At 43.9% G+C, this 25541-nt stretch overlaps 1 protein-coding gene across 6 annotated transcripts in view; it reads right to left on the bottom strand.

Moving 5' to 3' along the window:
• hivep2a (HIVEP zinc finger 2a) overlaps positions 1 to 25541 on the bottom strand; it is a 248332-nt gene that overhangs the window by 209602 nt on the left and 13189 nt on the right. For 2 of the 6 annotated variants that reach the window (XM_043695327.2, XM_087991113.1), the window contains exon 1: positions 19969 to 20118. The exons of 2 other annotated variants lie outside the window; for them this stretch is intronic. The gene's annotated coding sequence lies outside the window, so the exon portion shown is untranslated. Of the gene's footprint in view, positions 1 to 19968; positions 20119 to 20150; positions 20287 to 25541 lie in introns of those variants that run through there. 2 more of the 6 variants (XM_043695328.2, XM_043695331.2) reach the window with 2 other exon arrangements.

Genomic DNA, 25541 nt, shown 5'->3' with positions numbered 1-25541 from the left:
CTTCCCTATCACCTGCTGAACCTGGATCTGAGCATTTTGCATTTCTCCAATTTCAGCCCCTAGCACCTGCCCTTTCAGTCGTAGCTCCCGGGGCAAAATTCAGACTTGCATCTTTATCAAAAATGTATCAGACGTGAAATAATCCAGAACTGAGCTGTAAAACCTGCAAAAGCGCTTGGACGCTGTCATCGGAATGAAAGTTAAATGTGATCCAAACTTCAAGGCAAACACTTTCTGATAAAAAAAACATGGGAAGAGGAGAGAGAAGGGAAGAGGTGTTGACAATCAAACTGGAATTTAGCAGCACAGCAGCAGCAATGTAAATAACTCGAAGTGAGACACGTGTACATGCGTTTGTAGCACTGGTATGGAAAATCTCACTTCCACGCGTAAGCAAAAAAATCACTAATCCCAGGGTAGCTTGACAAGAACAGAGAGTAAAAAACAAGTACATTCATTCGATTCTGAAGGACTCGGTACCCAGTTAACAAACAGCTTCGACTTTTTTGCAACAGATTTCACTGAGAAGTGCGCACTCACAGTTGGAAATATTCTACACAAAAAAAGGTTTCTAATGCTCCCACTCCAGGAGGATGACCCATCAGCATCAGAAACCTTTCTCCCAAACCTCGTACCCACAAGACCAGGGGAGTGGAGAGCAAAGAAAGACAATGGGCGACCCAAAGCCACTAGTTAACAAAAGAGATAGCAGCCTCTCTTCCTGTTTCATCTGACTCTATTAGATATATACCATGCTGTTAATACAAAGGAGAACTAAGCAGACTACATAAAGTTCAGAGGGGAAAGGGCTAAAAAAAAAAGACAAACATAGCAGATGACAGAAGAATGGCAGTGCACATAAATGTGAATTTAAAAGTTCATTTTAAAATTTATAAATACCAAGAGTAGTAAAAAAAGGATTGGGAATAATTCAGAACCAGAAAGGATATGTGCATATAGAAGCAGAGAGCATGGCAATAGTATTAATTGAGCACAGAATCACTTTTCAATGGATTGTCTTCTGTCATTTCCACCACCTGCAATGTGATGTCACCAAATACATTTTCCCCCTCATCCCAGTATTCCAAAAGGAACAATTCCCTCCCTAGACCCTGACATATTATTTAATTATCAGGAGGTGGAGATGTTTCGGGTGGAACCCAAGCGCTACACCTGAAATGTTGATTTCTCCACCTCCTGATGCTGCCTGGTTTGCTGCGTTCTTCCAGTCTCTGGCCTGTCTACTTTGGATTCCAGTATCTGTAGTTTTTTTGTCTTTTATTTAATCATGGTAAATGCCAAGTCCCTTCCTGTAGCCTTTCTCCAGACAATTAAAAAAAAATCACAACACCAGGTTATAATCCAACAGGTTTATTTGATGAAAGTATTAGCTCCACACAAGCACAGGAGGCAGAATCCCTGCTTTTTACCTCTTTCTAATCACCATCAAGGTTCCTAATACTTCTTCTAGGTAAAATAATGATTTACTTATACTTTTCATTAATATACTGTATGCATTGCTCGTGACATGGTTTTCTCGAGCTGCTTGTCTTTTCAATTCTCTACTTTCCTTCTAGAAGGCCCTTTCTGCCCTCAGCCTTCTAGCATACAAAGGAAGCTCAATGGAAATTTGACAAACTACCTATCCTCCAACTATGCTCTTTATAGTCCTCACATCAATGCAGAATTCCACGACTTTAGCCCCTAACCTCTCAAGCATCTGGTTGATTTTCTGGATGTAAGTTTGCTCACTGAGCTGGAAATTTCGTTTTCAGACGTTTCATCACCATACTACGTAACATCATCAGCGAGCCCCCGGCTGAAGCACTGGTGAATGGCCTGCTTTCTGTTTATGTGCTTAGGTTTCTTTGGGTTGGTGATGTCATTTCCTGTATTGGTGATGGCATTTCCTGTTCTTTTTCTCAGGGGGTGGTAGGTGGGATCCAAGTCAATGCGTTTGTTGATAGAGTTCTGGTTGGAATGCCATGCTTCTAGGAATTCTCTGTTTGGCTTGTCCTAGGATGGACGTATTGTCCCAGTCGAAGTGGTGTCCTTCCTCATCTGTAAGGATACTAGTGAGAGAGGGTCATGTCTTTTTGTGGCTAGTTGATGTTTATGTATCCTGGTGGCTAGTTTTCTGCCTGGTTGTGGAATGGCTTATTTTCTATTTGCCAGTTTCATTCTTTCATTTCTTGTTTCTATCAATTCCATTGCTTAAGCTTTCAAGTGATAATATAAGTGACTCGCCCCAGTTCTTTCCTGTAGACTGTGAAGTATTTTGATGTGCATTCGTACAAAGCTTAAGCCAAATGCTCTCCAAGAATACACCATGGACACTCCTCATATAGTCTTCACTTCTTCATCCCAGGCTGGTTTGCAAAGAATCTCTGTCCATTGGAAGGCAATGCTGAATGTCAATGCTTAAACTTGAAAGTGCATTTTTACATTGTGCAGCTGCACTTCTCATTGGCCGCTAAAACACATCAAGGTCGTGAAGGATGCTTTATCAACACAAAAATTATTTATTTTCTCTTTTGGTTATCCAGCTGGTCAGATAATTGGTGTCCATAGGAGCAAATTGCTGCACATACTGGAATCTGTATTGAAAACAAAAAAATGCTGGAGATCACTGCGGGTCGGGCAGCATCCAAGGAGAGAGAGCAAGCTAACGTTTCGAGTCGAGATGACTCTTCAGCAGAGCTCCATGGATTAATGACTAGATTCATGCAGTACATTTTCGCAATAAATACACACACCCCACTTTATTTATGATTTGGAGATGCCGGTGTTGGACTGGGGTGTACAAAGTTAACATCACATGGGTTAGTAAATTTGCGGATGATATTAAAGTTGGTAGAGTTGTGGATAGTGCTAAAGGATGTTGCAGGTTACAAGGGACATAGATAAGCTGCAGAGCTGGGCTGAGAGGTGGCAAATGGAGTTTAATGCAGAAAAGTGTGAGGTGATTCACTTTGGAAGGTGCAACAGGAATGCAGAGTACTGGGCTGATGGTAAGACTCTTGGTAGTGCAGATGAGCAGAGAGATCTCGATGTCCAGATACATAGATCCCTGAAAGTTGCCACCCGGGTTGATAGGGTTGTTAAGAAGGCATACGGGGTGTTAGATTTTATTGGTAGAGGGATTGCGTTTCGGAGCCATGAGGTCATGCTGCAACTGTACAAAACGCTGGTGCAGCCACTCTTGGAGTAATGCGTACAGTTCTGATCACTGCATTATAGGAAGGATATGGAAGTTTGGAAAGGGTTCAGAGGAGATGTACTAGGATGTTGTCTGGTATGGGGGCAAGGTCTTATGAGGAAAGGACTTGAGGCTGTTTTCGTTAGAGAGAAAAAGGTTGAGAGGTGACTTAATTGAGACATATAAGATAATCAGAGGGTTAGATAGGGTGGACAAGGAGAGCCTTTTTCCTCGGATGATGATGGCTAGCACAAGGGGACATAGCTTTAAACTGAGGTATAATAGATAGAGGACAGGTGTCAGAGATAGTTTCTTTACTCAGAAAGTAGTAGGGGCATGGAATGCACTGCCTGCAACAGTAGTAGACTCACCAATTTTAAGGGTATTTAAATGGTCATTGGATAAACATATGAATGAAAATGGAATAGTGTAGGTTAGATGGACTTCAGCTTGGTTTCACAGGTCAGCACAAAGTTGAGGGTTGAAGGACTTGTACTGCGCTGTTATGTTCTAATTCCAGGGAGCCAGCTCCTTTAGTGGTTTTTAGTCTTTTTTTATTATTATTTATTTTGTGGGATGTTGGCATTGCTGGCTGGGCCAGCATTTATTGCCCTGTCCCTAGTTGCCCCCTCAGAAGTTGGGGGTGAACTGCCTTCTTCAACCATTGCAGCCCATGTGCTGTGGGTTGACCACAATGCCCTTAGGGAGAGAATTCCAGGATTCTGACCCAGCGACACTGAAGGAACGGTGATATATTTACAAGTCAGGATGGTGAGTTGGGTGGAAGGTGGTGGTATTCCCATGTATCTGCTGCCCTTGTCCATCCAGATGGTAGTGGTCATGGGTTTAGAAGCTGCTGTCTGAGGATCTTTGGTGAATTTCTGCAGTGCATCTTAGAGATGGTACACACTGCTGCTACTGAGCGTTGGTGGTGGAAGGGGTGGATGTTTGTAGATGTGGGGCCAATCAAGCAGGCTGATTTGTCCTAGATGGTGTCAAGCTCGAGTGTTGTTGGGGCTGTACCCATTAAGGCAAGTGGGGAGTATTTCATCACATTACTGACTTGTGCCTTGTAGATAGTGGACAGGCTTTGGGGAGTCAGAAGGTGAGTTATTCACAGCAGCATTCCTAGTTTCTGACATGCTCTTGTAGCCATTGTTTTTATGTGGCGAGTCCAGTTGAGTTTCTGGTCAATAGTGACCCCTAGGATGTTGATAGTGGAGTATTCAGTGATGTCAACACCATTGAATGCCAAGGGGTGGTGGTTAGATTGTCTCTTATTGGTGATGGTCACAGCCTAGCATTTGCATGGTGTGACTGTTACTTGCCACTTGTCAGCCCAAGCCAGGATGTTGTCCAGATCTTGTTGCATTTGAACATGGACTGCCTCAGTATCTAGAGGAGTCACGAATGATGCGGAACATTGTGCAACCATCGATAAACATCCCCAATTCTGACCTTATGATGGAGGGAAGGTCGTGTAGTCTATGCAGTTCCCAAGCCAGGAAAGCTTACACAGAAATCCTGGAGTTGTTAGTCATGATTTGGAGATGCTGGTGTTGGACTGGGGTGTACAAAGTTAAAAAATCACACAGCGTCAAGTTATAGTCCAATAGGTTTATTTTGAACCACTAGCTTTCGAAGCACTGCTCCTGATGAAGGAGCGGCGCTCCGAAAGCTAGAGCTTCCAAATAAACCTGTTGGACTATATCCTGGCATTGTGTGATTCTTAACTTTGGAGTTGTTAGAACAGAGAAAGTTTAGGCTATCAGAATTGAAAGAACTTCAAGCTAATGGACTCGGAGAGGAAGACTCTTCGGTTCAAGGCATGACTGATATAAAGACTTACAAAGCTGAGAGAGGACTGATATTATTCTGGGACTGAGTCACTATAAAACATGCTGCTGGGAAACAGGTTGAAGCTTTGTTTTGATGCCTGTATTGAATTCAAACGGTCTTTTAACATATATATAGGTTAGGCTTTTTCAAAATTTCTAACTTTATGTAATAAGCTTATGTTCTATTGTTAGAGAACATCTGCAGCTGCATATGTGTAAGTTTCAGTGACTAACCAACCATGATAACTAATTGTGAAAATTAAACAGGTTATTATCAAGCCAGCTTTCATTCTGGAGTCAGATTTGTCCAGTTTTACCATCAGCTGGACTGTAATTAATGGGGCTACTGACATAATTATATTATTTGTAATGGTCCCTGGGCTGTGGGTCTCTATACATACATTTAAGGAGAAAGGGAGAGATATAAACGAGCCCAGAGGGGCAATTGTTTCCCACAGAGGGTGGAGTCTCTGGAACGGCTGCCAGATGTAGTGGCGGAAGCCAGTACAATTTTAACATTTAAGAAACATTTAGACAGGTACATGGATGGGACAAGGACCAAGTGCAGGCAAATGGGACTAGATTGATTGTGAAAACTAAGCAGAGTGGGCAAGTTGGATATGACTCTGTGACATCCACTCTACAAAGCCATTGGCTCCTTATACTTGAGTTAAGCTCTTCCACTCTTGCTCTACAACGATGTAAAATTCTCATTGACATCTACACATCAGAAGTAGCTCTTACAGCTCCCAGCACAGGGTCTTCTCCTCGTCTAGTGGCTTCTCTCATCCACTCTTATTAATGTCAGAGTCACATCAGCAACATTTATTGATACATTGGACTACACAACAAGGAGGAAACTGGAGCACCTGGAGAAAGCCCACGTAGATACAGAGAGAATGCATAAACTCCACACAGGGAGTCACCGGAGGCTGGAATCAAACCTGGATCCCTGGCGCTGTGAGGCAGCAGTACCAACCACTGAGCCACCGTGCCATTTCCTATACAAGAAGTTGCTATGAACTGTAATGAATTGGCTGTAGGATTGTGGAAGGTGAGCTAATCATCTCTTTCTGAAGGGAATCAGAGAGATAATCGAAGGGAAACACTTAGGAGGACAACAGGGAAATGTCAGCGCAATGGAACCAATGCACAAGGGCTGGCATGGGTGAGATGGGCTGAATAGCCTCCTAATGTGCTGTCCCCTCTTACAGTTGCACAGGGGTTTCAGATAATTCAGAATCCTGGAAACAATTCAAGAGATCAGAACGGTAGCTCTGTCAAGAACAAGTGCACTTATGGATTATAATGCTTCAACCTCTCAGTGCTGCCATTAGCTGTGGTCTCCATCTCCATTAAAAAACACTACATGCTCTCACTACGCAGCTATTACTTCACCAGATAATTGACTGGACTGTGTAACCACATTCCCTGCAAGGACACTTCATCCATTTGCACTGGGCTTCGTCGTGTCACTAAACCTGCGCTGGAGAAAACACGACCTTCCAGCTGTTGATTTTCTGTCAGCTTGTTTTAAAATTAGATTGACAATTCCCTTCTCAATTATAACATTCACGGATTGCAACGTCAGTGGCTGCAACGTCAGTGGCAAAGATCTGCTCAATTACAATTAAACCCCCCCCCGAAAATTGTCAACGGGGATAACTGATCTGTCAACAGTTTTTTGCCACTCAGCACAAATGTCTCACCGACAGACCTGCATTTATATATCACCATTCACAACTGCTGATGCTTTACAGGCAATGAAGGTCTTTTTAAATGCAGGCATCTGTAGTCTAGGAAACATGGCAGCCAATGTGTGCACAGAGAGCGCCCACAAACAGCAATAAAATAAACCAGGACGTCACTGCGTTTTCTAGAAGTTTGCTGTGTGCAGATTGGTGAATTAATTTGCTACATGGCAACACTTTGAAAACAGTACTGCACTGGCTGTGGTACTCCACCTCCTGACATTGTGAAAGTTGTTATGTAAAGTGAAATGTTTGGGGGTCTTGTGCCACAATTGGTTGGTGTTCCCCCTGAGCCAGAAGGTCCAGATTCAGATCCATGTGCCCCCCCCCCCCCCCCCCCAAGCTGGGTCAGCGCAGGCCGATTCATAATGGAGAACATTTCTTCTTTGCACCTCCAAGGGTTCACAGCAGTCCCAGCTGCAAGCCGTCGTTAGCCCTGGTAAGGTGGTAGCAGATTCAGTGTCTCTTTCACAAAGAATATCTACTTGAGTATTGCTGAAAAATGACATTTTGTCAAAGTTACAGAATTCTGGGGGTGCAAAGAATTACACCGACAACTTCAGACTGCTAGACAGACCACACAGTGTGCAACATACTGGAAGCTGCATACATAACACAGAGTCCTGATCTTTGAACACTTACTTGTTTTAACTCAACTGAACAGAATAAGTGACACCCTTCTCCAGTCCATTTCTCAAGACAATGCCTTGACTAAATGAGTTCCAACCTGATTTGGTTAAAAATGTAAACTGTCAGTCATCATTAACTTGTGCAAATAGAGTCCATTTGCCAATTAATCCATTCACTCCATACAAACCTTTATCTTGTCAATTGCCTTGTTGAATAAAAGACACCGACATTGACAAATGGGTCTTTTTCCCAAGAAATGCTGAAGTGCAGCACGGACTCATGTAACATGTCGTGTTTAAAAAGAAAATTAACAGAGTGGCTTGACTGCACCTTGTACTCACAGGATGAGGTGGCACAGAATGAGGCCATTCATTCCATTGTGCCTGTGCTAGCTCTTTGAGAGAGCTTCAAAATCATTCTTTATTGATGGTACACCATAGCAAAAGGACTAACGAAGGATCAAGGTGCCATGACATTTTGTACATCACTTAAGGTGATCACTTGTGAATGTTATAATGCTCACTAAACCCGGATTTTAATCTTTCAATCATTGATGGCCCTGCCTTCAGCTACCTGGGCCTAAACCTTTAGAATTGCCTTCCGAAATCCCTCTGGCTATCTCATGGTCTACCGTTAGAATACTCTGTAAAATGTACCCTCCTTCAACAAACTTTCCCTGAAATATTCCAGCATCCCCAAGAGGGAACACTGTATAAACTGTTTGATAATCACCCCTGTAAAGTATGTGGAGATATTTCTCTTTCAGTGTACAGGGGTCAAACAGAGAACGATTCTCATCTTGGTGACCAAAGTCACCTTTAAACCAAGCCCCACTGGCTCATTACAGTGTTGTCGTTAAAGTGCAGACTCCACATTAAATGCGGTTAGCACAGAAACAAAGAGACAAACACTGTAAACAAAAGTGTTCATCGTCCAGAGAAGTTCAAAATGGTACTCCTTACCAAACTGTCGCCTTCACAAATCGTTGGGTTTTATTTAAGAAAAAACTATTCTAGTTAAGAATCCATTTCCCACCTTCATTAAAAAGCTGGTCTTGTGAATCCAAATTTGAGAGTTTGTTGCAGAATCTTTCGAGCAAACCGCCTCACTCACGAGCCAGACACGTTGTTGCAGTTAGCAATGACCAGACTTCTCTGGTCAATTGTTCCAGGTGTAAAGGAGGGGGGGGGGGGCATAGATCTCAAATTGGGGGTTACTCACATTGCTTTGTTGATCACTGCACTGGATCTTTCCAAATGAAAAAATTCTCAGGACATGGGCACCATTGGCAAAATGGCATTCACCCCCCCTGCCCCCCGCGCTGACACCCCCCCCCCTCCCGATAAGTAACGTGCTCATCAAATGCCACTTCAGAGAAAAGGCTACAGTCACACATTGGTCAGATCAGGAAAGAGTGGAAAAGAGCATTAGTGAATCTGTTGGGATCTTGTTTGTTGGTATTGAGTTGAAGTGTTCATAGTCAGGTTTCTTAAATTGCCAAAGTGACTTCTGGATTGACATTCTCTGGTCTGCTAAGTATTTATTCTAGAATGCTCTTTCACCTCCCACCTGCAAACACCCCTTTCCTCCAGCCTCACTCCCCTCCCTCTATTTATTTCTCAGCCCCCTTTCCCTCCCTCAGTCCTCCGACCCGAGACGTTGACTCCCCTGCTCCTCGGATGCCACCTGACCTGTGGTGCTTTGTCCAGCACCACTTTTCATCGTCTCGGACTCTCCAGTATCTGCAGTTCTCACTATCTCCAAGTTGTCTCAAACTAAAGGCCAGAGCAGGTAGAGTGCCAAAATGACAGCACAGAATCAGTACAAATTAAATATGGCAATATGTTTGCACTTGCCCATTGCTGCAACAGAAAAGCTGGAAGAGCACATTCCCAGGTAAAGAGGCAGGCACCTACCAAAAGAAGGTAAGGGTGGGATAAGTTCACAATTCGAGGGGACAAGGCGATGGAAAACTCTGTGCACTTTTAACCCAGATGTGGGCATCAAAACGGGGTATTTCTTTCAAGAAAGCCAAAACAGAAAGCAGAGTCCATTAGGTTGTAACAGTGTGGTTTTGGTTGAGAGAGAAACAGAGGAGAACTTGAAATGAGGCCTCAGTGTTTTAATATAGCGCAGATAAAACTGCTATAGTAATGCCAATGCATGGGGTTATATCAGCGGGCATTTGTAGGATTTCCTAATCCATTGAGACATTGGGGATGGAGTGTTGGGCAAGGGTTGGGCATGTGAAGAGAATCAGTGTTTCAATATTGTGTTGAACTTAATTTATCACCTCAAATTCCAGTCTTCTCCCTCACACCCGTATCTACCACAACTAGTAACATATCTGTAACCACTAGCATCTCATTGAGCTAAAACAAAAAAACTCTCACCAAGACACACCCCAAGTTTCAATCAGGAAGAACCTAGCATGCTATTCAACGATTTTGAAAAAAAAACAAACAAAACAGTTGAGTTAACGCAGTGCAAAATTCTGCCTGGCAGACCAGAAATTTTAGCTCCATAACTCCTGTGGCTACATATCAGAAGCTGGGTGTCTGAAAAGAGTAACTCATCTCCTGAATCCCCAGAGCCTGTCCACCATCTACAGGACACAAGTCAGGAATGTGATGGAATACTCCCCACTTGCCTGGATAGGGGCAGCTCCAACAATACTCTCATAGCTTGTCACCATCCAGGACAAAGTAGCCCACTTGATTGGCACCACATCCACTCCCACCACCACCAACACTCAGTCACAGCAGACTGTACCATCTACAAGATGCGCCACAGCAACTCATCATGATTCCTCAGACAACTTTGGATAATATAATTGCACATAGTTTAGATACTTGCAGAGGTTGAAAGAGGAAATATACTTGTGGTATAGCTCCTTTGAACACCAACACAAAATGCTGCAGTTGACAATTGTACAAAGTTAAAAATCACACAACACCAGGTTATAGTCCAACCACCTGGTGAAGGAGCAGCGCTCCGAAAGCTAGTGCTTCCAATTAAACCTGTTGGCTATAACCTGGTGTTGTGCAATTTTTAAACTTTGTCAACCCAGTCCAGCACCGGCATCTCCAAATGTTGACAATTGTAAGTCAATCTGGAATTGTAAAAAGCTGCAATTTTGGCCCTGGTGCCCTCCTCCTGGAGTCTCTCTTCATTCCCAGAAAATAGTAATTACAGGGAATCTGGGCTAGGCACCATTTTTTAAAAAGTAATCTACCTGGTGAGAGGGAATGAGAGATGAAAACCCGGTGTGGCACGAGATGGAATAGTGGAATTTGGCAGCAATGATTCTGACTGAAAAATCAGAGCTGACACTCCACTACAGGCACGGTGGCTCAGTGGTTAGAACTGCTGCCTCACAGTACCAGGGTCCCAGGTTCATTTCCAGCATTGGGCGACTGTGTGTGTGGAGTTTGCACATTCTCCCTGTGTCTGCATAGGTTTCCTCCGGATACTCTGGTTTCCTCCCACAGTCCAAAAATGTGCAGGCCAGGTGAAGTGGCCATGCTAAATTGCCCATAGTTTAGGTGCGTAAGTCTTTGGAGGGTCGGTGTGGACTTGTTGGGCCAATGGGCCTCTTTCCACACTGTAGGGAATCTAATAAAATGCAGTACAGAGGGATCGCCACACTGTCTTTCAGAGGAGATGTTAACCCAAGTTCTCATCTGCTTACTCAGGTCCATATAACACCAAAAGTCATAGGTGCAGAAACAGGCCACTCAACCATCGAGTCTGCTCTGCCATTCAATGAGATGATGGTGGATTTGATAATCTTCAACTCCACTTTCCTGGCTTTGCCCCATTACCCTTTATTTCTTCACTGATTGTCTCATTGAGCTTTGGACATACCTAATCATCCAGCCTTGACAGCTCTCTCAATACCCTCAGAGAAGCAATTCATCCTCAACATCTCTGTCTCACTGTGAGATAATGCCCTCTAGTCCTGTTTTCTCCAAACAACTTTGCTGCACCTAACCTGTCAAATCCCCTCAGGATCTTGTACATTTTAACAAGATCACCTCTCATGCTTCTATATTCTAACGACTATATGCCCATCCCCTCCCAGAGCTTGAGCAGGCTGAATGATAATATTGTAAAGCTATTGATGCAGGAACTCAGCTAATGATCTGGGTTCCCAGGTTCAAATCTTGCCACAACAGATTGTGGAATTTGATGGTGACAGCTATCTGGGCTTGTGAATCTGAATGACCACGAAACCATTGTTAACTGTTCACCAGGCGGGAGATCGAGACCAGCTTTGGCAGAAGCTGTGACTGACCGCTTCTCGGTGCAAGAGAAAGGTCAGAACAAGCTGATGTTCAGCAAAGTCTAACGTATTTTTTAGACTCATTCATGAAATGTGGCCATTGTTGGCTAGACTGTCATTTATTGCCCATCCCTAAACCAGCTTGGAGAAGGTGGCGGTGAAGGGCTGCTAGACAAGGAGATACTTTATGGTCGATGAACTTTTTAATAACCATAACCTATGGGACCAGGGATGTGCTGGTTGATCAAACATTCCGGATAACAGAGATATGCATAGCCGCAGTAAAGTCTAACCAAACTTAAAGACATAAACATCAAGACATACAGCACAGAAAAAGACCCTTCGGTCTAACCAGTCCATGTTGGACATAATCCCAAACCAGACTAGACCCACCTGCCTGCTCCGGGCCCATATCCCTCCAAACCTTTCCTGTTCATGTACTTAACGTCCCTCAAATAAAAAATCTATGTAAAAACATCACCATGCTAACCCTCCAGAAAACAAATCACAGTAAGGAATAGAAACGTAATGCAGAAACGTAAAACGTATACATGTCACCGTTAGACATTATTTACTGCATATATACTCGGACACTGCGGTATTTGATGTATGGAAATTTTTGCCGGTATTTCAAAAGTGCCAGTTAAAGCAAACTTTGCCCTACCTACACCTTTGTTCTCGTAGATAGTAATGGCCATGGGTTTGGAAGGTTCTGCCTAAAGATGTTTAAAATTATGAGGGGCATGGAAAGGGTAGAACATCTCCTCTTAACAAAAAGATCAATGACCCGGGGGGCAGTTTTAAGACAAGGGGCAGGAGATTTACAGGAGATATGAGGAGAAACCTTTTCACCTAGAGGACGGTTGGAAACTGTAACACGCTATCTAGGAGGGTGATAGAGACAGAAACTCTCATAACACTTAAGTAGTATTTAGATGATACCAAAGCATACAAGGCTATGGGCCATGTGCTGGTAAATGGAATTAGAATGGTTAGGTGGTCAGTTTTGACCGGCAAGGACACAATTGGCTGAAGAGCTTTTCTCTGTGTGGTAGATGTCTAAAACTCTGTGACTCTAAGAAACATTGGCAAACGTAGATTAAAATTTAAATTGCAGCAACTTTACATATTAAAGAAAGTGGGCGGCACGGTGGCACAGTGGTTAGCACTGCTGCCTCACAGCGCCAGAGACCCGGGTTCAATTCCCGCCTCAGGCGACTGACTGTGTGGAGTTTGCACGTTCTCCCAGTGTCTGCGTGGGTTTCCTCCGGGTGCTCCGGTTTCCTCCCACAGTCCAAAGATGTGCAGGTCAGGTGAATTGGCCATACTAAATTGCCCGTAGTGTTAGGTAAGGGGTAAATGTAGGGGTATAGGTGGGTTACGCTTCGGCGGATCGGTGTGGACTTGTTGGGCCGAAGGGCCTGTTTCCACACTGTAATGTAATCTAAAAAAAAAATCTAAAACAAAACAGAAGAATCCAAACTTAAAAGAACAAGCTCCTTCTAGTCCAATATCCTCAGCATAGTCCCCTCAAGACTTGAGTAACTATGCCATGAACTAGCTTAAGAGAATTTTAATGAAGATTGCGGTCAGACCAAATCCAAGTCCTTCTGCTTCTGCCTACATACAGAAGGAACATATTTTTTGGGGGTTTTTTTACCTAATGTGTGCCTTGTTCAGAGGGCAGTTAAGAATTGACCACATTGCTGTGGGCCTGGAGTTACATGTAGACAAGCAGGAGGCTGGAAGAACACAGCAAGCCAGGCAGCATCAGGAGTTACATGCAGGCCAGACAAGGCAAAAGAAGGCAGATTTGAAGGATATTAGTGAACTTGATGGGTTTTTTTCAACAATAGTCATTCTGGTCTCCATTATTGAGACTAGCTTTATGACCCTGATTTATTTGTTGAATTCAAATTCCTCCATCTACCATGATAGGATTTGGACCAATATCCCCAGAACATTAAACTGGGCCCCTGGATTACTAGTCTAATCACATTGCCACTCTGCCACCATCTGCCGAGAGAAGGTTAATGTTTGGATTAAATAGTAAGACACTCACCACATCACAGGCATACAGAATTGCTACAGAACAGTAGGGGGTCATTTGGTCCAAAATTTCTGTGTCAGCTCTCTGCAAGAGTAACTCATCAAATGTCACATTCCCAACTTTACTTGGAGCCTGATTACATTTTCCTCTCCAGATAACAATCCAATTCACCCTTGAAAGCCAGTCATTGGATCTGCCTCCACCATACTGTCAGGAAATGCACTGAGTGTCTGTGCGGAATTTGCACATTCTCCCTGTGTCTGCGTGGGTTTCCTCCGGGTGCTCCGGTTTCCTCCCACAGTCTAAAGATGTGAGGGTCAGGTGAATTGGCCATGCTAAATTGCCTATTACGTGCATTAGTCAGAGGAAAATGGGTCTGGGTGGGTTACTCTTTGGAGGGTTGGTGTGGACTTGTTGGGCCAAAGGGCCTGTTTCCAATCCTAACCACCTACTGTATTAAATGGATGACCACTGTTGCTTTTGCCCAATCTGTGTCCTCTACTTCGTGATCCAGGGGAATTACTTGTCACCAAACACTCTGCCCAGAACCACTATGATCCTGACAAATCTCCCCTCATCCTTCTCTTCTCCAATAAAATCGTTCCATATTCTCTCCATCTCATTGGCCAAAATCATGTACACAACTGATAATAAAACCACAAGAACTAGGAACAGGAGTAGGCCATTCAGCCCCTCAAGCCTGCTCTGCCATTCAATAGGATCATGGCTGATCCAACACTCCTGGCTTTTCCCTGTAACCTTGGTTGCCCCTCATCCCTCAAGCCATTCTCACGAATCTTTTTCTGCACACTCTTAAACGTTTCACTTCATTCTTCAAATGCAGTGTCCAGAACAGGGTACAATGTTCCAAGTGACATTGAACCAGTGTGTTACACAGGTTTATCATAGTCTTTTCGCTTAAGGCATGCTTGGCTTCATTGGTCAGTCATGGAGTACACTGATTGGCATATCACAGTGTGGCTGTACAAAAGTCTTTAGTTCAGCCACAGTTGGAATATTGTGTGGCTGGCTGCCACACTCTAGGGCGGATGTAAAGGCTTTGGAGAGATTTACAAAACTTGGATTGTTTTTGCTGGAGCATCGGAGGCTGAGTAAAGTCCTGAAAGAAGTCTATAAAACTATGAGGGGCATGGACAGAGTGGATAATTGGAGTCTTTTCCCCAGGATGGAAATGTCAAATAGCAGAAGGCAGAGGATTTAAAGTGAGAGGGGAAACATTAAAGGAGACGACCATGGCAAGTTTGTTTTTAAAACAGAGGTGGGAGGTGATAGAAGCTGATACAATAGCAACATTCAGAAGGCATTTGACAGCCACATGAACAGGCAAGGAGTAGAGAGATATGGATCACGTGCAGGCGTTGGGATTAGTTTAGAATGGCATCATGGTTGGTATAGACATGTTGGCCAAAGGGCCTGTTCTTGTGCTGAACTGGACTGTGTTCTATGCACTCAATCTCCCATATTTATAACTTCGAGGAACCTGGGTGCTTTTGCTAAAATGATAATTAATTCATGGAATGATAGCATCACTAGGGGGGATCTAGCATTTAGTGCCTGGGAGAAGCTAGTGATAAGCCACTGACTTAAACAGCTGTGAAGTAGGGACCCTCACAATGGAGGGAGTTGCAGGGGTTGGATGCCGTTATACTGAAGGAGTGGTAATATAGTTTCCCTCTTGAATACACCCAGTGTGGCGCCTGCTGAGTAGGAATATCAAGACAGCTGAGGATACTCAATAGGATAACAAAGTTGTGCCACAGTCTCCTTCCTCCCCTTCCTTTGGGGAGACTTTATTCTGAAGTAACAACACGTCAATGGAGAGGAATCTGGAATCTACCTTCGGTAAGCAGCCGAGACCACCTTCAGTAAACTGTACAACTGGACTGGTTCCCCACAGCCAGACTATACTGTTTATTTTTAAAGGTTATTTCACCAACATTGGCCCAGTGGAATTAAAGAAGAAACAGTGAACAGTTCACTCAGTTACACAGAACATGGCAATCAATATTAAAACTGTGTATGCCCTTCTATAGCCCTCGCATTAGAGTTGGGACAGGGAATGTTAACAAGGTATTAATCTGCAGGGGAATCTGTCTGTATACACATTATATAAACAGGAGCACTGCATCACTTAGAAAGCATGTTGTTTGCATTAAATAACCTCTTAAAGACACAACTTGACTGGCTGGAGGCTTTCCTTGGGTGAAAGAAACAGTGGGATTAAAAGGAAGCGTTTAACTGACCATTAGGATCACATGGGGTTGGGGTAATTTATTAGCTTAGATAAAGGATTAGCTAACCAACAGGAAGCAGAGACACAGGAGGAATGGGTCTTTTTCTGGTTGGCACTAATGGGGTGCCACTGAGTTCAGTCCCCTTGCCCTAATCATTTACAATCTATATCTAGGACTTGGATGCAGGGATAGAAAAGGACGACATTCAGACTTGTGGGACTGTAAGTTGCAATAATGAAATACGATACTTACAAATAGATATGGATAGGATGGGTGAATGGGCCAAGTTTTGGCTGATGGAGTTTTAACATGAACAAGTGAGAGGTTATCCATTTTGGTCTGAGGACTAGAAAGGCAACTTATTATCCAAATGCAGGGAAACTTCGGAGTGCTACAGTGCAGAGGTTTCTGGGTGTCCTCACGCATGAACCGTAGATAAGTATTACCCAGGTACAGCAGGTAATATGGCAAATTGCATTTTGGCATTTATTGCTAAAGTAACAGAGTCTAAGCATAATCAAGTGTTGCTGCAAACGTACAAGGCATTGGAGAGACCACACATGGAATACTGAATGCAGTTATGGTTCCCCTTACTTGTGGAAGAATGTAGATGTATTGGAGGCAGTTCAGAGGAGGCTCATTAGATTGATTCCAAAGACAATGGGTTTGTCTTAAGAAGAGAGATTGACCAGTTTAGGCCGATAATCTCTCGCACTTAGAAGAATGAAAGATCTAAGTGAGGTATGGAAGATTCTAAAGGGGAATTGACAACATAGACTTAGCTGCTTCATGTGGGACACTCTAGAACAATCATGAGGATAAGGGGCAGCCAATTTAAACAGAGATGAGGAGAAATTACTTCTCCCAAAAGGGTCATGAATCTGTGGACTTCACCCACCCAGTGTATGGTGGATGCTGGGACACAGTAAATTGAAGGAGATAGACAGATTTTTCATTAGCAGTGAGTTTCAGGGTTATAGGGAGTGGACAGGCAAGAGGCCAAAATGAGATCAGCCACGATCCTATTAAATGGTAGAGCAGGCTCAAGGGGCTGAATAGCCTACTCCTGCTCCTAAATCTTACAGATGAATGGAACTTGGTGTCAGGCAGGTGCAGATTTAAGAGATTAAAGTGTTTAAACTTGTGGAGGGTAGGGAGGCTGACCATAGGCACGGTGGTATGATTGAAGCTTGAGGGAGGGTCAGCATGAACAAATGCTTCAACAGCAGTTGGCCTGGGATGGGTGGGCAATCTCAGATGTGGAGAACGTGGGAAGCTCATGCTCAGGGCCAAGGATGCAAGCATTGGTCCACCCTCGAGTGACAACACAGGAGACAAATGGAATGAATGGAAATTGTGACCCACGCGAAAGACAATAGCTTTGATCATCCGCATGTGTAATTGGGGAGGTTTCTGTTTGTTTGGCGCTGGATGGGAGAGACAATAAGGTCAGAAACAGGAGCTGGAGCAGGTCATTTGATTTGATTTTTTGGCACAGTGCTAATGTCACTAGATTAAAGGCACAATTTAATGCTCTGGGATATATCTGCGAATCTCACCAATTTATGGAAGATAATCTCAGTAACGGCAATATTGTCAACTCATCTGTTTCACCAATGTCCTTTAAGGGGAAGGAAATCTTCGATCCTTGTCCTGTCTGGCCGACATGTGACTCCACAGCAAAGCACTTGACTCACAACAGCCCTCTGACATGTTTGAGTCAGCCATTTATTTAAGTGCCAATCTGGCTCCTAAATGCTGGCCTTGCGAGTGATGCCCATATTTGACGAAAGAATAAAGTAAAACTGAAGCTGTTCCACTATTGAAAAAGATCACAATTAATCTTATAACTCAACTGCATCTTTCCGCAATGCTTCCACATGCTCATTCCCATACTGTAAATAACGTGACATGGTAACGCATGTTACGCAGCCTGTCAAATCACTTGCAGCGCAGGGGTCAAGAGAAGTGGCGATAAACCCATTATTAATTTAAAATCTGTCTGTCTATCTCCTCTTCCAAATGTATTCAAAGTCCCAGCGCTCTGGGAGAGTGAATTCCACAGATTCATGCCTCTTTGAGAGCAGTAATTTCTCACCTCTGTTTTAAATCTGCCACACCCCTTATCTTAAATCACTCTCGATCTGGATTGTCCCACATGAGGAGACATCCTCTCTACCTCTACTTTGTCAATCCCCTTTAGCACCTTCTGTACCTCAATTCAATCTCCTCTCATTCTTCCAAACTCGAGAGAATGTAGGCATAAACTCTCTCTCCTCATCTCTGGGATCAATCTAGTGAACCTCATCTGAACTGCCTCCAACACAACTACATCCCTCCTCAGGTAAGGGAACCAAAACTGTACACAATACTCCAGATGTGCTCTCACTAACACCTTGTGCTGCTTTAGTTTCAGTACTCTCCCACCATGTTCACTGACCTATAATACCATCCATTTCAACATTTCAATGGTAAAACTTCCATCATTTAATCCAAACACATCCCTCAGCTCATCCATCCTTGCCTCTAATCTCTTCCAGATCTACAACACTCACAAACACCTGCCTGGCTCCAATCATTTGCACTCCTTGCCAACTGCTGCCTGGACCCTACACTCAGAAATTCCCTTCCTAAATCTTTCTGGCTTAATCCTTCTTTAAGGCACACCTTAAAACCTACCTGTTTTGGTAATCTGGCCCAATTTCTTTATACTGTAGATGGTTTACTACTAGATAACACTCCTGAGAAGTATATTGGGGATGTCTTTATACATGAGGGTCACTTTATAAATCTCTCTGTCTTTCCTTTTGGCAGTGTCTTGCATTCATAAATATACCTACAAAATGTGCTGATATACAGATTTGTGCAGTATGCACAGACGTACATAGGTGCCCATATCTAACGCGTGCACACATACAATGCAATAACTTGAGACACACAGTACTGCAACATGCCCCATCCAGACACATTATGAAGCATGTCCAGCTGTGAGAGGTTGGTTATATCCCTAGCATGAGTCAGCACCTTCAATATGCCTGAGGCTGGGGCGGCCAACAGCAGGAGGGAGTGCACTGACATTGGGGTGGATAATGCATTTGCTAACCCAGCCCCTTGGGAAAAACGTATGGTGTCACTTTTTTTAAAAAAAAACTTAAAGCAGCTAAAACACAGTCTATAAGAGAGCAGCCAATCTCTGCTTTAGGCTCCCTAGTGCTACAGACAATTATTTAGAAAGGGGGCTGGCACATTATTAGCAACAAAAAACAGGTGCAGATATAGAATGCTTTCTCTCATGCTTCTAAGCTAACTGCTGTGTTCTCACCACCCACTCCCCCAAAACCCCACCCTCCTAGGAAACGCAATCCGGACACAAGGTTAAACCATCTTCTGCCATGTCCATATATACCAGGAAAAGCTTGGTGGGGAGGGGAGGGGGGGTGCTGAGGAGGAAAATTATAAAGCAAAGCTCCCCCCACCTACACAGTGCCTACACGAAAACAAAACTAAGAGCCAACAGTTCTGCCTTTACATTTTGAACTTGCTGACGACCCATCTCTTGCCTCTAATTATAGATCTCCCTCCCCCTGCACCAGCTCCTTAGCAACTGTAAATCCACCATCGCCTCGTCCTTTTGCCTCTGTATCATATTTTAAAAAGAAGTACCTGTTCCTGGAACAGGAAGACCGGGTGGGAAGGGGAAAAGTCAGCCAATTGCACTGCTGTTCAGGCTTGGTGTGTGAAACCGACTGACTGACTGGCACAGCGTATATTTGCTGGCTGATTTTTTTTGCTTAAAAATAGCATTTAAACTCCAGAGGATTCCCTGCAACTTTAAACTCGTGAAGCGTGGATTTAAATAAAAAACAAAATTAACAGTCTGGTAAGAAGGCCTCCTGATTATGAATTGCACAGTGAGCCGAACTGACTCAAAGAAATGCACAACACACGTAATTTACCTACCTGACAACGCATACCCCTGGCATCACACAGCTGATGGATTTTCCCTCAGGTATCTGAACACCTTTTATCCCAGTTCATACACAGTACATGGCTCTACTCCTACAAGTCCACCGCTTGCTACATAAAACTGTATTCCCCCCCCCCCCCCGTCACTCTTGAGAACAGATTATTATATTTCTTACATCATTAAGTTGGAAAGTACCACTTTCCATTCCATTGGCTCCCTCTTGGAACTAGGGATGTCAATCAGGCTACTTCGAGTTGCATTGGTTGAGTGCAGCATGCAGACATGGAAGTGTAAGGATCTCAGCTGGCTCCCTGCAGAAAAAAAAGGTGTTTTTTTCTCTCTCTCTCTCTGAAGCAGGAAGAGAGGAGGCCGTCAAAGCGTTTCCTGTTGTGCAGCTCAGACAACTGGGAACGTCATAGCTTTCAAAATCCGTCGGGGGTGTCAGCAAGTACGGGGCAAAGTTCAGTCATTTCCACCAGAAAGCAGAGAAGACACCGAGGGAATGAGAATTAAGGGAGAGACAGGCTGAAAGAGAAATGACAGTGACTTGGGAAGGTGGGGTGAGGTAGATAGAGAGAGAGAGAAACAGATAAGAGACTTGAGGGCAGTTAAATAGAAAAAAAACAGAGGCAGACAGTAGCTGTAGTCGATCATCATTAAACACTGCATTATCAGCTGCAGCTTATATTCATACATGTGTATACCACTGAGGGGGACAAGGGACTAATACAATCAGCCCGGATTCTTTTTTTTTATAATAATGGTATTTCTCTGCTCAGTTTTGCTCTGGAATTTTTGTCTGCCATTCAAATTGATTGCAAAACTAGGGTTGCAATAAATCAAACCAAGGATTTAAAAAACATTTTTTTTATTTAAAAGGGAGGGTAAAACAGATTTTCAAAAGATTAAAATTCATACTTGAAAGATGGATTGCCCTAATGGAAATTTAATCCACAGTGATGGCTGGGAAATCTGAATGCAGAAATGAAGGCACATGTCAGTAAGGCACCTAGGCACAGTTTATTGGAACGAGGCAATACAGAAATATTAACACGTCAACTGCAACCTGTTACTTGTGACATCTGTGAAAATGAAGTGTGCTACTTGTGTGCACCAGCAATTTTCAACTTGGCATTAAAATTTTAAAACAAAATTCCTTCAACTCAGTGAAATCTTAGGGCAATAGATTTTGTTCTGACAGAGCAGCTTAATAATGAGGATGAAAGAGACCATATTCGAGAGTGTAGTGCTGGAAAAGCACAGCAGGTCAGGCAGCCTGACCTGCTGTGCTTTTCCAGCACTACACTCTCGACTCTGAGCTCCAGCATCTGCAGTCCTCACTTTCTCCTGGAAGAGACCATAGCCAGGGTGGGGAATCCTGATATTTCCGTTTCAATCAATACATCCTCTTTCACCTTCAGCTGAACTTCCCAGCCCAAGGCCGAGACCGCTCCCCCATAACGTCACTTGTCTCCGTTAGCTGATAACCTCCTGTCAAATTTCCTGCTTTTCTTCCCAGTCCCAGGCAACTCTCTTTCAAAATGTGTTTCCTCTGCTATTTAACCCCCTCCACTACACAACACAATGGCAGCTCACCGCCATTCTCTCAAGGGCAATTAAGGATGGGTGTTAAACGTGTTACCTCCACATCTCATGAATGAATAAAATCACAACCATTAAATTAGCTTAGACTGTTATCATGGTCAAGACTGGAGTGGTGCTGGAAAAGCACAGCAGGTCAGGCAGCAACCAAGGAGCAGGAAAATCCTGATGAAGGGCTCCTATCCGAAGTCAATTTTCCTGCTCCTCGGATGCTGCCTGACCTGCTGTGCTTTTCCAGCACCACTCTAGTCTTGACTCTGATCTCCAGCATCTGCAGTAACCACTTTCTCCTAGTATCATGGTCAGCACAGACATAGTGGGCCAAAGGGCCTGTTCCTGTGCTGTCATGCTGTAAGTAGCTATGTATCTACCTTACCCTCTAATAGTGAGTGGACGCTTCAGCAGCTATGAATTATATGAGAACTTCCCAAGGTCATATCGGGTTCGAAGATTAATACAATTGCTTTCTTTCTCCATTTTGACAGTGTGCAACATGCACTAACCTTCAACAAAAACCGAAATTGCTGGAATAACTCAGTAGGTCTGGCAGCATCTGGAGAGAAAGATCAGAGTGAGCGTTTCAGGTTCAGTGATCCTTCCTCAGAAAGGTTATCTGGGCCAGAAACGTTTACTCTGATTTCTCTCCACAGGCGCTGCCAGACCTGCTGAGTTTTTCCAGCAATTTCAGTTTTTATTTCTGATTTCCTGCATCCTCAGCTCTTTGGTTTTTATGCCCTGATCTCTCCCTTTCCCTAAAAATCTTTTAAACTAATCTTCCAAAGAGCTTTTCCAATGTAAAAAAAAAGTTCAACTTCCTCAACATTCCTCATAACTCAGATTCTATAATGTCAGGAATCACCTTCACCATTTACCTGCAGACCGACAGAAGGGCTATAATATTCTCGCCATCAATCTGACAGTCTAACGTCATCATCGATGGTCCCTCGCGGTTGAGGATGACTCCCTTCCTCTCTCAGGAGGAGTCTGTAGGCGGCTGTACAAACCAATGACAGGCTTTGTTACACTTGGGGCAGAAGGTGGTGATGGGAAGGGGTGGCTGGGGCAACGCACTCCTTGCACTGTTTTCTCCAGGTTTCCGCCTTTTCCCAACAGCAGCTCGACGTCTTCCCGGATGCCCCTCCCCCACTTTGGTCAGTCTTGGGCCAGTGATTGCCAGGTGTCAGTGGGAATGCAGAGCTTCACCCAGTGAGGCCTGGAGTGACACCTTAGACAGCGCTTGTCTGCATTTGTTTAAATTCAAGGCAAATTTAATCTTCCCGAAAAGCTTGACCCATACATACTGTGAGTCATCGGGAATATTCACTGATATTAGTTTAAATATAATATGTTCGGAACTGAAGCTCTGCAGGACCTTTCATCACTGGCACATTAAGGCATTGTGGAGCACACATACAGCATGTAGCCCCCGGTGAAATCCAGCTCACCTCTCATAATGTTACTTCCCCACCTGCACTTGCATTGATAAAACTCCCAGGGAGAAAACAGTCAACAGAAATAACACAGATTAATGCTGCAAACATTCACTGTACCAGGCAACACATCCAGAAAGAGCAGGCAGGCCTACATTTCAGATAGAGGCACTTCATTGGAATCCACTGAGGACACAGACAAACAGCACTTAAGGGGAAAAATAAACTGAGTGAGAATCAATGACCTGGAAAGCTAACTCTGTTTCTGTCTCCACAGATGCTTCCTGGCCTGTTGAGTATTTCCATCATTTTCTGTTTTTATAACAGAACCAGGGGAATGAAGTTGGAAGGAAAACACACACAGGCATGTAAGTGTGAAATGGAATAAAGCAGACTGTAAAACGCTTGACTGCAGCACAGGAAATAGCTAAACAGCTCGAGTAATGTAAAGCTAAGGCAGCTTGCAACAACAACTTGCATCTAGGCGTCCCTTTCACCGCACTTCATGGTTGTCTTATTTCAGAAATGAAATTTGTCATTGAGCCAGGTAATATTAGGACAGGTGACCAAAAGCTTACCCAAAGAGGTTATGCTTTCAGGAGCATCTTAATGATACTGAGGGATGCTTTAGTTCTTCTCTCCTAGTATTTATTTCAGAAAATGTAATGTCAAATTGCATCTTATTTACACTCCTGTGATGCAACTTGGACCATTTTACCGTGGGCACAGTTTTCCAAACTTGCTTGCTAATGTTTGTAGGGGGTCGAGTGCATTAGGTGCCAGCTAAGAGATCCATTCCACCAGACCCTCTCCCCTCCCCCCCCAAAAAAATAGCAAGATGAAATACCAGCAATCGTCTTCATAAAGAGCTTATCAATCTCACAAAGGGATGACAGGTCAGTGAGGACAAGTACTTGCTGATCCCCTGGCTTTACCAGAAACTTCCAATCACCCAGCTTCCAGCTTCTAGATACTAAAGTCTGCCAATCCTTGGAGAAAGGGTTGTGGGTAGGGAACAATCCAGCAGCGAGGTGAGGCTTCTGCTGAGATGGGAGTGCGGTATCGGAGGAAAGGCCGGTTAGGGTGGATTTTAGGGGTCACCTATTTGCTGACCATTCATGCTTCCAATTGACCACAAATTAGGGCAATTGAAACCCCTCCCCCGCCTCCCCAATTCCACCAACCCAGCAGGTAGGACACCATTGGTTCCCAGTCAGGAACCTAACCCACTCCTGTGATCAGAAAAGTAGCAAATTGAGGAGCTTAAGTGGCTATACATTAAGGGCCTTAACTGCTGGTGACCCAGAATTTAGGTGGCAAAGAGGAGTTTCTCTCAATGGGCCATTCCTGCAATGATTCACCCTTTTCTCTCCATCTCTAGGGCTGGAGGCGAATAAACGTGCCTTATATTAAAGGTATTATGGAAAGTGTAAGCTGCTATTACTTAACAAAATGAAATAGCATGCTAAAAAAAAACTCTTTCAATTTATTGCCATTGGCTGTGCACCTGGAACAGTACTAATGGGCCAACTGCTTTTAGATTGACTGAGGGTGTGATACAAAGGCAAACAGACCCATAGGAAACTCGGTTCAGTTCCCAGTCTCTTGCTGAGTTTATCTGAGACAGGAGTGGCCAAGAGTTGGTAGGAAGAAGGGGAGAGTAGTCAGAAAGATGAAAGTACTTGATATTCCTAGTTTTGACTGCTACGCAATGAGTCTCAGAAAATGATATCATTTGGGAGTAGGTTCGGCTTTTGTATGGGAACATCTGCACCTGGAAGTACAATTCTGGATTAGTGGTGCTGGAAAATGCACAGCAGTTCAGGCAGCATCCGAAGAGCAGTAGTGCTGCCTGAACTGCTGTGCTTTTCCAGCACCACTAATCCAGAATGTGGTTTCCAGCATCTGCAGTCATTGTTTTTACCTGGAAGTACGAGTCGGCCATTCAGCCCCTTGACACTGTTCCGGTGGGTTAGAACCATTTGGAAGGAGAACAATGGAAGTGAGGAAATGGCATCAAAAAAATTGCCTGAGCTCTCATAGATGATGCTGACTCAGCAAAATGTTTCTGGGGGCGGGGGACCCGATCCAAACTTTGAGCTTCATCTGCCAAGGTCCCAATGTAAAACTATCGTCTTTAAATAAGCATTATTGTCAAACATAACTGCTGAATTTTAGCAGGATTGTTGCAATACAAGTCAAAACCAAACTTTACTATTATGCTAACCAACTAGGAGATATGCAATACCAACAGGAGTTACTATTGACCAGAAACTGAAATGAACTTGCCATACAAGCACCATAAGCTACAACAGCAGGTCAGACGCAAGAATACTGTGGCTAGTAACTCACCTCCTGACTCCCCAAAGCCTGTCCACCATCTACAAGGCACAAGTCAGGTGTGATGGAATATTCCCACTTGCCTGGATGAATGCAGCTCCAACCACACTCAAGAAGCTCAACACCATCCAGGACAAAGTACCCACTTAACTGGCACCACATCCACAAATATTCAGTCACTCCACAACTGACAC

This window comes from Chiloscyllium plagiosum, unplaced genomic scaffold (assembly GCF_037043375.1).
Source record: "Chiloscyllium plagiosum isolate Xiang-an unplaced genomic scaffold, Cpla_swu_hap1 HiC_scaffold_10, whole genome shotgun sequence".
Classification (NCBI taxonomy): Eukaryota; Metazoa; Chordata; class Chondrichthyes; order Orectolobiformes; family Hemiscylliidae; genus Chiloscyllium; species Chiloscyllium plagiosum.
The sequence above is the reverse complement of the archived record's forward strand: the minus strand, read 5'-3'. Positions and strand labels throughout refer to the sequence as shown.